The sequence below is a fragment of the Scyliorhinus canicula genome, chromosome 14 (genome assembly GCF_902713615.1).
Source record: "Scyliorhinus canicula chromosome 14, sScyCan1.1, whole genome shotgun sequence".
Classification (NCBI taxonomy): Eukaryota; Metazoa; Chordata; class Chondrichthyes; order Carcharhiniformes; family Scyliorhinidae; genus Scyliorhinus; species Scyliorhinus canicula.
Genome location: NC_052159.1, coordinates 78,288,383 through 78,306,463, shown reverse-complemented (window position 1 = coordinate 78,306,463; position 18,081 = coordinate 78,288,383).

The window sequence follows — 18,081 nt, the reverse complement described above, 5'->3', positions numbered from 1 at the left end:
CATGCCACAGGAGTTGAGAAATTTGTGTTTGCTGCTTATCATTGGTTACAGTTATCACTGTAGCTAATATGCCATTGGGTCCAATTTTCAATCCACTAAAGTGGTCTTGTAATTGAATGGTGTCAATGTATCCTGATGAACTGCATATACCAATGTTTAGAGGGCAAGTTTCAAATGAACATGTATTCCGTTTGAATTTAGTAATGTTCAAACTCTCACATTTCAGTTCGGATGGAGAACTGTATTGTAGTTGTATTGCTTCTTTTGTATGAAATGTTAGAATGAATACTTTCACTTGTACATCCTCATCCTGACTTCCAGACAAGTGGAAGTCAAAGCCACAGAATTCAGCTCTCTGACCTTGTATATTTTCATTACCAGGAATGCTGGGCGAAATTCTCCCATCGGGAGAATAAGTGCCGATGCAGGAGTTAAAAATGGAGGGCGAAATTCTCCGCCCCCCCACGACGGGTGGGAGAATAGCGGGAGGGCCTTCCCGACATTTTTGCCGCCCTCCCGCTATTCTCCCCCCCCCCGCCGAAGTCCCAACCCGAATCGCCGCCGCCGTTTTTTTACGGCCGGCAGCGATTCTCAGCTGTTAGATGGGCCGAAGTCCCAGCCCTTTCCGCCGTTTTTACGAACGGCAAACACACCTGGTCTTGCCGTTCGTAAAACCGGCGTCACAAACTCGCTATTAATAACCATGGCACCGATTGGCACGGCCGTACCACGGCCGTGCCAAGGGTGCCATGGGCCCACGATCGGTGGGCACCGATCGCGGGCAGCGGGCCCGATGCCCGCGCACTACTTGTCCTTCCGCCGCCCCGCAGTATCCATTCGCGGGGCGGCTGAGGGGCAACCCGGCCCGCGCATGCGCGGGTTTCGCGCAAAAACGCGATGACGTCACCCGCGCATGCGCGGGTTGGAGTCTTCCAAACTGCGCATGCGCGGCTGACGTCATATGACGCGTCAGCCGGCGCTGACTCCGGCAAGTGGGCTTAACGATTTTCGTTAAGCCCGTCTTGTCGGAGCCTACGGCGTCGGGCTGCTAGCCCCGACCGGGGACCGATTCTGGTCCCCGGTCGGGAAGGGGCGCGCTGCCGTAAAACCCGCCCGGGTTTTACGGCAGCTTTACAATTTCTCCCGTTTTGGGAGAATCGCGCCCGGAGTGTTTCACTCCGGCACGGAGGCCGCGCCTCGCCCCCTATTCTCCCACCCCCAGGGGGCTAGGAGCAGCGACGCGTCAATTTTGCGCGCCAGGCCTTGGCGCTGCGTAAATGACGTCACCCGCGCATGTGCGGTTGCCGTCCTCCCCGCGGGCGCCCCGCAAGACATGGAGGATTGATCTTGCGGGGCGGCAGAGTAAAAGAGTGCGTCCTTTAGAGATGCTGGCCCGCCGATCGGTGGGCACCGATCGCGGGCCAGACCCCTACCTGGTGCTCGATCCTCCCTCATCCCCCCACAGACCGCACACGCAGCGTTCGCGCGCAGTTCACGCCAGCAGCGAGCAGGTGTGGTTGGCGCCGGCGTGAACCCATCAGTTTGGGCAGGCTGCTCGGCCCATCCGGGCCGGAGAATCGCCGCTCGTCTGCTACAAACGGCAAGCGGCGATTCTCCGATCAGCCTGTCATGAAACGCAGCACGCCCTTTTGGGGGGGGGGGGAGGGAGAATCGCGTGCGGGTGCCAGGGCAGCGTGGCGGGAATCGCCCGGCACTCCCGCGATTCTCCCACCCGGTGTGGGGGTCGGAGAATTGCGCCCGATGTTTCAGGTCCAAATTAGTCCAAAATAGAATCTGTATGACTTGTGCGCACCTCTGGAGCAGGTCACTCCTTGTCTTCCTCCTCATGTTACTCGCTGCATGGCTTGTGACAATGGCTTTGGCAGGTCACTCCAGATTCCAATTTGGATGAGTCGGTTGTGCAGGTGTCCTGATGCGGAATTGTCTTTGGGGAGAAAGATTGTTGATGCACTGTCTTGGAAACAAATGCTCTTTGTAGTTTTTGTGTATGACTACTCATTTCCAGAAGGCATCGGGTACTTGTTTCTGTCACATCCCACCAGTCCATTCCATATTTTACAAAGAATTGTCAGTCTATTTTTCTCCCTCGTTTGCTGTCTTCTAAATCATTGATCCAGGACGTATCACTGGTGTATTTCCCATACTGATTCATGCAGAAACATGCAGCATATCTTTGGATCACTTCAACCTTATTATAATCTCATGACATATAAGGATCCCACACAAAACTTGCATACTCCATGATTGGATGAACACATGTTTAGTAAGCTTTATTGCTGATGTTTTGATTGCGTTACCAAAGATTCTACCTCAGAAATCCAAAAGCCCTGTTTACTTTGATCATTATCTGCTGAAGTGTGGAATTCCCATTTAAGATTGTTTTTAAGATGAGTCCCAGATTTAGAGAATTTGATGACAGAATTTAAAGCGATCTGTTGATACCATGAGGACAAAGCCATTGTCACAAGCAATGCAGCGAGTAACATGAGGAGGAAGACAAGGAGACAACATTTCCTTTCTTGCTGGGATTTCTGTGGCTGTTTCATCTGACTGTGGTACCAGTGAAAACAGTTGCAGTTTCCCATTCAACACACCTTACCATTATGCTGTTCTGAACAATCACAATTTCTTCCTGATCTCAATGCCGAAATCAAAAACCCCACAAATCAAGTATTCTAAGCCAATGTTATCTTTTATCTCAATACGCCATACAAAAGTCAACTTGCCATCCCTGAATCCCTGCCTTCTGTGTACCTTTGCTTGTCCTAGCCCTCCATGCAGGGTTACCCCAATAGCTGCAGCAGGACTGCTGACTTGCAATGGTGAGACTGCAAATGGCCTTGAAGGTTGACCTCAAGCAACTCCGGTTCTAGAATCCTGACTTTGGATTGCACAAATGGGCGACAATAGTTTGGACTGGCTGCCAGACAAAAACATCCTGAAGGATGAAAGCAGCTGAACAGAGCAACCATCACTCACCTGCTGCCATACCTCAGCAATCTTAGTAATGTGCTGAAGTATAGATTGCCGGACTGCAGTGAGAACCTGAAATCTCCTTTGAGAACTGGTATTCACAGTGACTTTGGCAACTGGCTGTGTCATTTAGCACTGTAGTACTGTATGGCCCATTAAATCAACACTGCACAACAGACTTTCAACAAACGGGAGATTTATTGACTAAACTTTCATTAACACACCAGCTCTGCCCGAGCCCTTCAGTTATTCTACCAAGCTCCAGCCCCATGACACTCCAGGTGACTGCGTTATCACGTAGTCACATGACGACCCAGTCTATATCCTCCCCATTTAGATTCTTTTCCCAATCCAGATGTCATTGAAATCCTGCATGGCAAGTCCAAGGCCTTCACTTTACACAAATGATGTGCCTTACATTCCCACCGCAACAGACACTTTTGATAGGACAGCCCTGCCTGTACCTGCTGCTGTCCATACACGTTCTGGATGCTTGAGCAGGTCCACCACACAGTATTGAGACTTTGTCACATCTTCAACTGCCTGGACTGACCAAAGTCATTCTATCCCATTTAGATTGGGCCCCCAGCGGTGTGAGATGTAACAGTGTTTGCATCTAACTATGTACAGCTATGTGCAAATAGAACAACAAACTAACAGAAGCATATAACTGTCTGTCACACAATTAAACACAATCTTGGATCTTGCAACTAGTATCAAGCTCACTGGGTGTCCATTGTGTGCACTCCTACCCCTTCTTTCAGCATAAGTAGATGGAATGGCAAAGATAAAATGGATAGAATGACTTTGGTCAGTCCAGGCAGTTTAAGATGTGACAAAGTCTCAATACTGTGTGGTGGACCTGCTCAAGCATCCAGAACGTGTATGGACAGCAGCAGGTACAGGCAGGGCTGTCCTATCAAAAGTGTCTGTTGCGGTGGGAATGTAAGGCACATCATTTGTGTAAAGTGAAGGCCTTGGACTTGCCATGCAGGATTTCAATGACATCTGGATTGGGAAAAGAATGTGGGCCTGCAGTCCAGTGAAAGTGGTTGATCTAAGTAATCAGCTGTTGTTGGGAGCTCGGCTACTGGCAGCAGGTGACGTTGATTGTGTACATACTGGCCACCATTGGAGGCCACCATGTAACTGTTGGGCTTAAGGGCCTTGTTGTTAACCACTGCTAACTGGTTACAGCTTCATATGGTCTGCATACAGACCATTTAGCCTGGCACTGGATGACAATGAGCCTGTTTGCCATTGTGTGCCTTTCTATTTAATCTGCACTGTAGCTGTGCTTCATATGCATTGGACACAAGTTCTGGCTGCAGAACTTGGCCTTGGTGGTCGGGATCATGGTCCGGTGCATTGAGAGAAGAGCTGTTGAACTGACAGGGTGCTGGCCCTGTCAAGGAATATTACTCAGGCTTAGAAGTGCAGCATGGAAATTGGTATTACCCTACGTACACTTTTCCAAAAAGTGTTTGGCGGAACATACATCGCTCTCAGTGAGCCCATTAGACTGTGGATATAAAGGACCGCTTGTTACATTATGAAGATCCCACATGGAAGCAAAGATACGGAATTCGGCAGAGACAAACTGACAGGCATTGGCAGTCATGAGTTTTTTTGGTATGCCATACGTAGCAAAGTATCCCTTGAGCTTCACAATTACCAATTGCTGGTTGTACTGAGCAAATAGTCCAGTTCGAACAATCCATCGTACAAATCCACCAATATCGGATTTTGCTTGCCTTCCCATTCAGAAATGTCTACTGTCATGAATGCCCATGGTTGATTTGGGACCTGATGTAAGTGCAAGGGCTCTTTTATTTGGTGTAGCTTATGAGCATTGATTAATAGAGCAACTGGAGACCCCTCTCTTAATGCCAGCTTGCATAGCGTGTCAATACAGTGACTCTTTGGCTCTGGCCTTGGTTGTATCCAATCCGGGATGCCCTTGATGGACGTGTTGGGTGTTTTACTGCTGGAGAGCAGGCAGAATGTTGAATCACCAGCCTTGCAGGATTAGAACATCTTGAATGGTTAGTTCCCATCTAAAAGCAAAGAATACATGGAGGTAAAAGTTCTAGCCAGCTTGCATGATGACATCATGCAGCTGAGTGTACATGTCTTGCTACAGCGCCTGCTTCAACTCCTGGGTGTGGCGGACGGAAAGTTTCTCTATCTCCATGATATTGATGTTTTGCCTCACAATCAGCCTGGGCTGTGGTGGGTGGGGAGGTTATGGAGAGGGCATTGTCTAGGTAGAGTTCCTAGTCGTCCTTGCACACCACACTGATGCGTTAACACTATGCGTTGTAGCCATGCAGATATAGCATGAAGAGGCTTCTTCAGGAGGTTTTGAGCAGTTGATGGTCAGATTCCACAGTTTTCAGATGACCATATATGAAGTCATAGAATGTTTGACATGCAAAAACCAGGGCAAGGAGCTGTTTTTCGATTTGTGTATTCCACGTTTCTGTGTCAGTAAGTGCATGCCACACCCAGTCCATGCTGTGATGCATCTGCTAAGGTTAGGACAGAAGATTGAACATTGAAATGTTGGAAAACTGGTGGAAATGCCAATGATCGGTTGAGTCTGTTGAATGCCACTGTGTGGTGTTCTTGCTGACACCATTTGATATCCTGATGTAGGAGTTGACAAAATGGTCCAGTGATTTTACTAGAGCAAAGAATAAATTTTGAGAGGTAGTTTGTAACACCCAAGAAACGCGGTAGCACGCTCTTGTGGACCAGAATGTCCGTGTGGCATATGGCCACAATCTTCTCTGGATCATGTTTTACACCATCATCTGCCAGCAGGTAGCCCACATCCTGTGCCTATTGGCACTTTGCAGTGTTGAGCTTCAAACTGAAATCCTTGATTTTGATAAGGATACAATGAAGCCGCCATCATGTTCAGCTACAGTACGACCCCAGATCAGGATTACATCAAATATGATTTCATATGGTTTATCTGCAAAGAGCTGTAGTATCCAGCCTTGAAAAACCTTACTGACGTTAGAGATACCATATGGTATTCAGAAATTATGGTATCTGCCAACCAGAGACATGAATATGGTCAATCTTGACGATACCAGATCCAGTGGGATTTGCCTAAATCCATATTTCACTTCTAACACACTAAATACCCTTGTTTGTGGCATGTCTGCAATGGCCTGTTCTACTGTCTTCATAGGGTGATGTGGCACAAGTAGTGCTTTGTTTAAAAGTATAGGATCAATACCATATTCTGACCGTACTATATTTTTTCGCCATGGCTACCATTGGCGAAACCCATTCTGAGGCCTCTTCTACTGGAGTAATTACATTGTTACGACACCTTGGGCTCGTGCATGGTCAATTCCAGCTCCACTTGACAGCAGTTACAACATAATTGAATTAACCAATAATTCTTAGAAAAATACCTGAAGTCTCGGCCCTTGGCAGCCTAATAATTACAATCACCAGGTTTGTAAATTTAAACACAATTACTTTTTATTCATAACAACAACTATAATGAAATAAGCAGCAAATACAACTGGTTAACCATTATCTAATTCCTCAACCCAATTTTAACTTGCCCCCCACCCCCATCCCCTACACCCACACACAAGAGAGACAAACTCAAGAGGGGATGAGAGGGGTGAAAATCATAAGTGAAAGGAACAAGATTCTTTGTTTCAGCTGGTTGACTTTAGGCAGACCTCCCTTCAACGTAAGCTTTCAGATCCATGGCGGGATTCTGCGGGAATCAACGGGGCAGGCAACTCCGGTGATAAGGAGTTTGCTGTCATTTTGAAAATTGAAAATTGAAGAATTGACGTAATTGCGTGAACCACCCAAAAAATGTGCGGAATCCTATGCACCTTCAGGGGCTAGGCCGGCGCCGGAGTGGTTTGTGCCGCGCTGGCTGGCAGGAAAGGCGGGGAAAGGGCTTGGCGCCATGCCAACTGGCACCGAAGGGCCTCCGCCGGCCAGCGCAAGTTGGCACATGCACTGGAGCGCCAGTATGTGCTGGCACCATCCCAGCGCATGCGCGGGGGGGGGGGGTTATCTCTGCGTCGGCCATCGCAGAGGACCACAACGGCCAACGCGGAAGAATAGAGTACCCCTAGGGCACAGACCCGGCCGCGGGCCCATGGGCCAGGCCATCGTGGGGGCACCTCCCGGGCACAGATTCCCCACCCCCTCCCCGAGGACCCCGGAGACCGCCTGCGCAGCCAGGACCCGCCGGCACATACCTGGTGTAATATACGTCGGTGGGACTGGCCGAAAACGAGCGGCCACTCGGCCCATCGAGGGCCGGAGAATCACCGGGGGAGGCTGCTGCCAGCGGCCATCGACTGGCGTGACATGATTCCCGCCCCCGCCAAACCTCTGGCGCCGGGGAATTTGGCAGCCGGCAGGGACGGGATTCACGCCGCCACCCCCCCCACCCCCCCCCCCTCCCCCCCACCCCCCCAGCAATTCTCCAACCCGGTCTCTGTTATCAGCTAGTAATGGTTTTCACTGTAGACACATCCAGGTATCTGTGTTTCATAAATACAACAACTCACAGCCTTTCTGGAGAGAGGGAGAGAGAGAGAATCTTCCCGCTGAAGTCCCAGGGTTTAAACTCTGCTTTCCTTAGCTGTCTGGAAATCATCCTAGTCAGCCAGGATCCAAACACCACCTGTTACAGGGCAGACTATGGCCTTCTGGCCAATTCATTGGTCACTAGCAAATCAATCGAATTGAGTTCCACCCCATCTCTTGGGTGCTGAAATGTCTGCAATCTCCTGTTTAAAAAAGACTGCACCATATACTATGTTGCAACTGTTTGACTTTTTCATTCTGTCTGCTGCTTGCCGTAAAGATACATGTCCATTAACCATCCATAGATCAAAATGATAAAAGCCAAAATAAAGGCAAAATAAGGGAATCATCTGGAAGGAACTTTACAGCACCTATTTCCGTCAGTCAATGCAGCCCGCTGATTACCTTTTGTTTCTTGGCATGCATATTGTTGTTGTGAAGGAGTCACCTAATCTCATATGCTACATAACTAGTAGCTTGCTGATTGTCTGACAGTCAAATATGTCACTGCACCTTGTATTCTCCGGGGCTTCTGGGCTAAATTGAATGACCCCTGACAAGATGCTGTCCTGAAGTCCCAGTAATGGCTTGAGAGTTTGGGCCACAACATAGAAATCAAAGTTTCCCTGTACGTAGAAAAGTGTGGCCACACCCTCAGTGGTGATTGTCTGTCCACCATCAGGCACGAGGTCAGACTGTTGGTTGGGATACAGTGTTGCCTCCAGGTCTATTCTGCGCAGTTTGTTTCTGGATAGAACTTTGCACTTTGCTCCTGTATCGGTTTTGACTTTTAACTTGGCATTGGTTGAGATTATCTATGGTGTGGTGAATATTTCTCCTTTGTGAGTGGCTGATTCCACACTTCCGCAATATAGCATGGATAATTGCATTGATATTGCCTTGGTCGTTTCATTCAGATGACACTGTAACTCACTAATCCTAGCCACAGGCCTGTCCCTGGGAAAGCGACTGGCAATAGTACTGCTGCCATAGGAGAGAAATTGCTGTCATTTGGGTCTGCAGCATTTGGTGAAGTAATTCCACTTGCCACAGTGATTACACTTGTCCTGTCTGTAGTGTGCTGACCACTGCCATTGGTGCAGAGCACCCCTGAGCTGAAATATTTCAGTTTTCTGCAGATATGGTGCTGTTTTCCGCCAGAAATCTTTCTGCGATGTTACAGATTATTCATCAATTTTGCACAATTGCTGCAGTTATCATAGAAATCATAGAATTTACAGTGCAGAAGGAGGCCATTCGGCCCATCGAGTCTGCACCGGCTCTTGGAAAGAGCACCCTACCCAAGGTCAACACCTCCCCCTATCCCAATAACCCAGTAACCCCACCCAACACTAAGGGCAATTTTGGACACTAAGGGCAATTTATCATGGCCAATCCACCTAACCAGCACATCTTTGGACTGTGGGAGGAAACCGGAGCACCCGGAGGAAACCCACGCACACACGGATAGGATGTGCAGACTCCGCTCAGACAGTGACCCAAGCCGGAAGCGAACCTGGAACCCTGGAGCTGTGAAGCCATTGTGCTATCCACACAGTTAATGCAGAGTGTCCCTTGTATTGCACAGCCTTCCATTTCCCTCCTAAACACTGCTGTTTCCCACCTGAATTCTCTGTTCAATCTCTCAGACTGCTAGTTTAATTTGCACATTTTTAAAGCAGACTGTTTCAGTAGCTGTTTTCAGAGTACATTGTTTTCAATGCACCAATGGATCCCTAACACATTTGTCAGTAAACCCTTCAGATGTGCATTTTTATGCTCAGACCTTTAGTGTGTCCATGCAGGACTGGACTAATTTGAATAGTTTCTGATCAGTAGAATGGAATATGTGACTTTCTAAAATTATGTTTTTAAGCAGGGAGCATATTTCTTCGAATTTCTGTAGGATAATTGCTCGGTCCTCTTTACGTTCTTCCGAATTAAAGTTAAACAGTCTAAACTTGGTGACCATTGTGAGACCTGCTATGTTCAGCAGGATTGTACCATTTTGTTTTTTTCAGACAGCCCTGAAGCACAGAAGATGATCCATTCCCTCTTAAATCTGCCCCAATTGTCCGCCACACTCGGATCAAAGGGAAATGGGTCAATGTTTTGAAGACCCCGTGGCATACTGCCAGCCCTGACATTATTTATTTCTGGGTGGTGCATTAAATCAACGCATGCACAAGAGACTTTGAACAAACAGGAGATTTATTAACTAAACATACAAACTCTCATTAACATGCCTACTCTGCCCGAGGTCATGGGTAATTCTGCTAGGCTCTGTCCCGTGATGCTCTACGTGACTGCGTCATCATGCAGTAACACAATGACCCAGTCAACAAGCACCATATTCATTATTCTTGCAGGTTAGACAGTCTTCCTCAGGTGACTCCAGACATGCTGCAGCACATAAAAGATAGAAACAATTGACGTATAATTCAGTGACCTACCATCAGACCCGACAGGTTGACTTGGTTCTAGCTTCAAAGATGCTGTGGATGCTGCCAGACCTGCTGAGTATTTCCAACATTTTCTGTTTTTATAACAGATTTCCAGAATCCACAGTGTTTGGCTTTTTGAACCTGACATCTCAGAATAAGTTCAATGGCTGTTAACCCATTGGGAAATCCAACAGAATGGACAGATCAAAAAAAAAGGATAAATGTTTCAAAAAATCACAACTTGTAATTTGTATGGCAGCAAAGTAACTCCACGAAGGAAAATATTGCATTGTTGGAGTTTGCAGAGTTGCAATTGTTTGGTAAATGTGATTTTCTTCTTTTAAATCTGTAGTTTTTGTTTGCACCCCTCCTTCACAAAACAGAGACTCCTAGTTGGTGTTTTGGGCAGCCTAGAATTCCCATCAATTACACATGTTGCAAACCTTTACAAATACCTGTCAGTTTTGAGCATGAGGGGTCACAGCTAAGCCCTATCCTGTTTTCAGAAATGTATATATTCAGAAACGGTTTCAGGATCCTTAGACCACAGCCACATTTTTCTCTCACCAACCCAGAATTGCTTGGGCCAACTGTAGCTCCCCCACCATTGTCCACTGGTTGTAAAGTTCCTAACCAAAGTGATTTTGGGGTGTTCCAATCTAATTCTTACTATGGATAAATATTCAAAAAACTAGTGCTCTTCGCTTTAAACAGTTCAAAGAGAAGGAGCACACAACAAAACTCCAGTTTAACACCAGCGAAAGCATTGCTAACAGCACCTGCACTTAACACTCCCTGAGTTCACAAAGCAAACTTGAACTTAAAAGTCATGTTGTTTCAGTGGTAGCTCATATTGCACACAGAGGAATGCGGCACCAATTCAACACTAAATGGCATTGTTTTTGAACTTATATTCAGCGAGGTTGCATCATAGCTGGTGTTGGAAGTAAAAAATGCTGCACCGCAGCAGGTTCTTTATTGAGGGGGCTTTGGTGTATTGCTGAAGCACGGTGGAGGAATTTTACTCTGTGCCTAATTATGTGTTTGACCTTGTCAGTGCTTACTGCCGATAATGGAAACCTAGAATGGAAAATGTCCCAACATTAATATCCTTCACTTTAGGCAGCACAAAAGAGTCCTTTTCAAAAAAAACTATAATGGTGATCAAAACAATGTAGCTTTGAAGGTTGTTAAGCACACTAGAGAGGGCCTCAGCTCAATTTTCAAACCACAGTATGTCATGATATGCAAACATGCAACTAATGAACTCATAGAATAGGACACGACCAATGAGCAGTCAGGACACTCAGGGTGGTATCTCACTGTAAAAGGGATGAGGCACTCACACCCTGTCTCTTTCCACAGACCAACATCTACAGAGTGAGACAGGGTGTATCCTCAGCATCACACCCCAGCACGTGGCTTAGAGCAAGGCTGGTTCAGTTAGACTGAGTTACTCCAATTAGATTAGCAGAGAGTCGAACTCATTGAGAACTGTGCTAATAGTTCAATAAAACACATTGAACTCACTTCTAAGTCTGAAGCATATTTTACTCAAAACTGCATCAAGTGGCAGCTTGTGTTATTCCAAATTACATAACACAACACAGTATTCTGCCACTTTGAGGATCGTGGGTGATTTCACTTCATAAGCGGAGGGTAATTCAATTCAAGAGCCATAGAATCAGTGTTGCAATGTCAGAGCACTGCCTCCCAATAATACTTGCAATGAGCACAGTTGTTTATTGGGATCATAAAATTAGTGCATTTACTGGAATCAGACACCAGTAGATAATATACCGTAGGAGGGGAATTGATCAAGATGGTGCTTTGAGACTTAAAGAGGACAAGAAAGTAATCAACCCAGGAATTGTTGGCTTTATGACTAAAACTTAATGCTCGAAAATAGAATGTCTATTCAACAATGGTTTTACAATAATACAACTTACAACAACTTTAGACCAGTATGTTGAAGTAAGTAAAAACATCTCCAACTATATAGTTCACTAGTTTTGAATCATTAATAGTAAAATCAGAAAATGCAATAAATACTCAGCAGGTCAGACAGCACCTGGGGCATGAAAAACAGAGTTAATGTTTGTGCTTGAGTGGCGTGGACACTCTGCCGCCGAATGGGAGAATCCCGCCCGTAGTGTCTCATCTATTTTAGTGTCGTCTGCAAACATGGCTATAGAACCTTCTATCCCTGTATCTAGTCATTAATATAGATTGTAAGTAGTTGTGGCCCAAGAGCTAAATCCTGTGGCACCCCACTATTACATCTTGCCATCCAGACAAAGTATTACAACACCAGGTTAAAGTCCAACAGGTTTGTTTTCAATAACTCGCTTTCGGAGGGCAGCTCCTTCCTCAGGTGAATGAAGATGTGGGTTCCAGAAACACATATATAGACAAAGTCAACGATGCAAGCCGACACTTTAAATGCGAGTCTTTGCACGTAATTAAGTCTTTACAGGTCCAGATGGAGCAACTGAAGAGAGGGATGACCACAGGTTAAAGATGTGTGAATTGTCTCAAGCCAGAACAGTTGGTAGGGTTTTGCAAGCCCAGGCCCGATGGTGGGGGTGAATGTAATGCTACATGAATCTAAGATCCCGGTTGATGCTGTACTCATGAGTGTAGAATGTGGCTCTCAGTTTCTGCTCGGCGATTCTGCATTGTTGCGCGTCTTGAAGGCCGCTTTGGAGAACGCTTACCCGAACATCAGAGGCTGAATGCCTTTGACTGCTGAAGTATTCCCTGACTGGAAAGGAACATTCCTGCCTGGCAATTGTCGCATAATGTCCGTTCATCTGTTGTCACAGCGTCTGCATGTCCCTCCAATGTACCATGCCTCGGGACCCTCCTGTCCCTGACAACTGGCTGACTTCAAGGTAGTTTTTTCCATTTGTTCATGAGACGTGGGAGTTCCAGGCTATGCCAGTATTTATTACCCACCCTTAATTGCCCTTGAGGGGGCAGTTAAGTGTCAACCACATTGCTGTGGGTCTGGAGTCACATGTAGGCCAGACTAGGTAAGGATGGCAGATTTCCTTCCCTGAAGGACATTAGTGAACCAGATGGGTGTTTACGACAATGGTTTCATGGTCATCATTAGAATTTTAATTCAAATATTTTATTGTGTTTAAATTCCATTACCTGCCTGGTGAGATTCGAACCCGAGTCCCCAGATCATTATCCTGGGTGTCTGGATTACTAGTCCAGCAACAATATCACTATGTAATCACAGAATCAGAGAATATACTATGCAGAAGGAGGCCATTCAGCCCATTAAGTCTGCACCGGCCCTTTGAAAGAGCACTCTACTTAAACCCATGCCTCCACCCTATCCCATAACCGAGTAACCCCACCTAACCTTTTGGACATTAAGGGGCAACTTAGCATGGCCAGTCCACATAACTAGCACATCTTTGGACTGTGGGAGGATACCAGAGCATCCAGAGGAAACCCACGCAGACACGAGGAGCAAGTGCAAACTACACACAGAGTCACCCGAGGCCGGAATTGAATTCGGGTCCCTGGAGCTGAGAGACAGCCACCTCCCCTCTGCTGTTTCTCAATCTAAAGCTGCTCTCCTTTCCCTCATTGTTTTAATTCATTGGGTCTACCATATCCACACTGTTTCTCACTCTGAAGCTATTCTCCTTTCCCCCGTTGTTTTAACTCACTGGTTCTGCCTATCTCCTGCAAAACGTCGACCCCATGACATCATGCTGTCAGGGTGGGCTCTGATTGAGCCCACCCCACCAGCAACTTTGTTTTTTAAAGATTGCGGTGCCATTTTGAAAGCTCGTCACAATATAAAAATATAACACCCCCTCTCCCACACAACACTGCACCCCCACACTGGAATGAACCAGCAAATGGCTGTCACATGCTTTGTTTAGCTGAAGCAGGCACAAAGCGAACAGATGATCTGTCTGTCTGCAAAAAACAGGGCCCTGTATGTGACCTCCAGTACACACAAATGTGCCACACTGTGAGCCTTCAAAAGTGACTGCAAGTCATTTTTGACACTAAATATTACCCAGTCTACCTCAGATTACCCCGGAAGAGTACGGTATCTCAAGTGACAGCCAATCACTGGTTCATTGTTCAGGGCAATTCCTTAATCAATCAGAGTCAAACTGCCTGGTTTAAATTTCAAACAACTGTCAGTCCCATCAACTGTTATATTCTCCATGACGAAACTTCTACCAAAGTCCACTTGCCAACCAATCAGCACTCTCTTCTCATACGGTATAAATTATTGTCCATTTGGTATTGCAAGTAGCAAGACAAAAAGCTTTGACAAAACAATGTCTAATTATTTGGTGCAATACTCATGAAGCAGATCCCTGAACTTGCATTTAGTTCCATTTCTCTAGTTCCAGAACAAAGAACAAAGAAAATTAAAGCGCTGAATTTGTTTTTCACACTTTGCCTCAAACTATTTTTTTGATATTTCACACAATAACCTGTTATGATCTCTGTGAGAGAACTGTAAACCAAAATAACAGATTTACTGAATGAACCCCCAAATGAGAAATTATCAACAGAATTTTACATTATATAACTTTTACTTGCAAACGATTGAGAACAAATGTAAAGTAAACCTGAATTAACAAACAAATGATACTTCATAAACAAAGATAAATTTCATTTTAAATAGTCAATACCGCAGCTTACATGATCACAAGTACCCCCGCCACCCCCACACAAATATAGCCCTATGCAGCTGCAAGGTTCCATGTTATTCTATTTTTCATTCATGCGGAGTAGCTTAGGAATCCTATATGACAACAGTTTCCTTGTGCAATTCAACTGAAAATTTTCTGTGATCTGTTTAGGCATGTTTCGAGGGTGTTTCTCGGCGCAATCCAACAGTTCAGCTCGCCAGTGCAAGAATACTACTTGCATCCTCCAGGGTGCCCAGGTGACAGTGCCATAGAACATAGAACATTACAGCGCAGTACAGGCCCTTCGGCCCACGATGTTGCACCGTCCTGTGGAACCCGTCTAAAGTCCCTCTACACTATTCCCTTATCGTCCATATGCCTATCCAATGACCATTTGAATGCGTTTAGTGTTGGCGAGTCCACTACTGTTGCAGGCAGGGCATTCCACGGCCTTACTACTCTCTGAGTAAAGAACCTACCTCTGACATCTGTCCTACATCTATCTCCCCTCAATTTAAAGCTATGTCCCCTCGTGCTGGTCATCACCATCCGAGGAAAAAGGCTCTCACTGTCCACCCTATCTAATCCTCTGATCATCTTGTATGCCTCAATTAAGTCCCCTCTTAACCTTCTTCTCTCTAACGAAAACAGCCTCAAATCCTTCAGCCTTTCCTCATATGATCTTCCCTCCATATCAGGCAACATTCTTGTAAATCTCCTCTGTACCCTTTCCAATGCTTCCACATCCTTCCTATAATGTGGCGACCAGAACTGCACACAATACTCCAAATGCGGCCGCACCAGAGTTTCATACAACTGCAACATGACCTCATGGCTCCGAAACTCAATTCCTCTACCAATAAAAGCTAACACACCGTAAGCCTTCTTAACAACCTTCTCAACCTGGGTGGCAACTTTCAGGGATCTATGGACATGGACACCGAGATCTCTCTGCTCGTCCACACCACCAAGAATCTTACCATTAGCCCAGTACTCTGCCTTCCTGTTATTCCTTCCAAAATGAATCACCTCACACTTTTCTGCATTAAACTCCATTTGCCACCTGTCAGCCCAGCTCTGCAGCTTATCTATGTCCCTCTGTAACTTGTAACATCCTTCTGCACTGTCCACAACTCCACCGACTTTAGTGTCATCTGCAAATTTACTCACGGCTGTCAGGCTGTCATGGTGTCAGGCTGGCAGTGGCAAGGTGCCTAGGTGCCAGCGGGAGTGTCAGGGTACCACTTAGTCCAATGCCTGACCACCCAGGGGTCTGCAATGGCCTGGGAGACCCCCCCAGGTGCTGTTACAACTGGTTCACGTTAGTGTGGACTGTCACAATATGTGGATATTGTAAAGCCCATAAATGGTTCATGTGATGTTATTGCTCTAGTCACTAGATAGTGCTATAGAACAACCATATAAATATCACATGCCTCCTTGACGTCTGGGAGGTAGATGGAGATAGATGAGGATTAGTGGAGAGAGTGGAAGAGAGCAAGACAGAGTAGCTGTGAGATAGTTGAACTGTAGTTAATAGTGTAATCTTTACTTAACTAATTCCTTGTAATATGTTCGAATCTAATTCAGTGTAGTGTAATAAATTAGCTATGTTTATTAAACACAGCTTGCGGACCTTTGTTAGCACGACAACCTTCACCATCCTGAAAGAACTAAAACAAAGAACACAACATTGGCCAGCATTAAACGGTGCCTGGCGAGGTCTCCCAGGTGCAGCCGGTGAATCCCAGACACTGAGATAATCTGGCTTTTGAATATTTAAATGAACCATTCGATTTGCATATGTGGATCTAGCCTAGTGAGAGCGAGATCCAGATCATGACGTCTCGTGAGACTCTGTTAAATCTCACGAGACATTTCAAGCATCATGAATCTTGAGAGAGGCCTCTTGTGCGATTCAATGGCCTAGTCCCGACACCAAGTTGGCCGCAATGACACCGTTGAATCGCGCCCTTCAACGTTGAATTCCATGGGTTACGCTAATCATCAGCAAGCCAATTTTCTGTAAAATACCTTTCCTTCGGATCCTGACAGTTTGGATGGTGAAACATTCCAGAGTTACTTTTCAGCCAAACAACCAATAATGCCCTGGTTCAGGGTTTCGACACTTTTGTGGAAACACACTACTCATTAGCATCTCCAAGCTACTTACATAGCTTTGCAGGTTTTAGACCCACACCGTACCTCCAAGAGCTCATGCACCCCCTTCCTCCGAACAGAAAACAGCCATCTTCTTGAGAGTAATGTTCGTCTCCTCACAAGAATTCAGTGTGTTCCCTTTTCTGTTGAAATCATTTCTATTTGTGGCTGTGGGTTGATCACCCTCGCCCTCCACACTCTTCTTGTAGCTCTCCTTTATGTCTGCACCTCTCCTTTATGTCTGCACCTTTCCTTTGTCTGCCAGCCTCATCGCTTTTGCATCTTAACTTACTTGCTGTTCATGCTGTTTCCAGGTCTATGGTTGTCATGCCAGAGGAATAAATATTTTTTATTCTCCAAGGGAATTACAATTGATCATTTTATAATTGATGCAAACACAGTCATTTTTAAACATTCTGATAAATAATTGCAGATTCCACAGACCTTTAAAAGAAATTACAAGTTTTCCTTGCTGACCTTTTGAGGTCAAAAGTCATCACAAACTAAATAAGGTCTCCAGCTCCATTTTTTCAGATTCTGTCCATTTTTTATGCTGGATCATCTGGCACAATGCAGGTGTCCAAGCAATAAATAGCAATTATTGTTTTATGCAAGTTTTTGAACTCAAATGGCATGGTAATGGTTTAATTTTCTTTCCAAATAGTCAATTTCTAAATACACTCTTTGATGACATTATCTGGCAGAGCCATAATGTCCTTCTCCAAGGGTTTGAAGGATCATTAAAGTTATCAGCAATGTTAATGTGATGTACAAAATGAAAATATTCTGCCTCCCATGAGACACAACCTTATTTCAACAAATAATGGGCGCGATTCTCCGCAAATGCGGCGAGTCATAAAGGCTGCCGTGAAACTGGCCGTGTTTCACGGCAACCTCCGCGCCCCCTCCCGGGACCCGATTCTCCCCCCCGGGCGGGGCTAGTATCGGGGCCGGGGGAATCACGGCGACGCGGAGTTAGCAAAGTAGTGCGCGGGTATCGGACCCGCTGCCCGCGATCGGTGCCCACCGATCGCAGGCCCATGCAACCCTCATGGCCGTGCCAATCGGTGCCATGGTTGTCCGGGACGGGCACTTTGCGGCCATTTTCACGAAAGCTGAAAGCAGGTGTGATCGTGGCCGTGAAAACGGCCGTAAACTCCACGGTATTCGGCCCATCGGCCTGCGGAGAATCACTGTTTGCCGTAAAAAATGGCGGGCAGCGA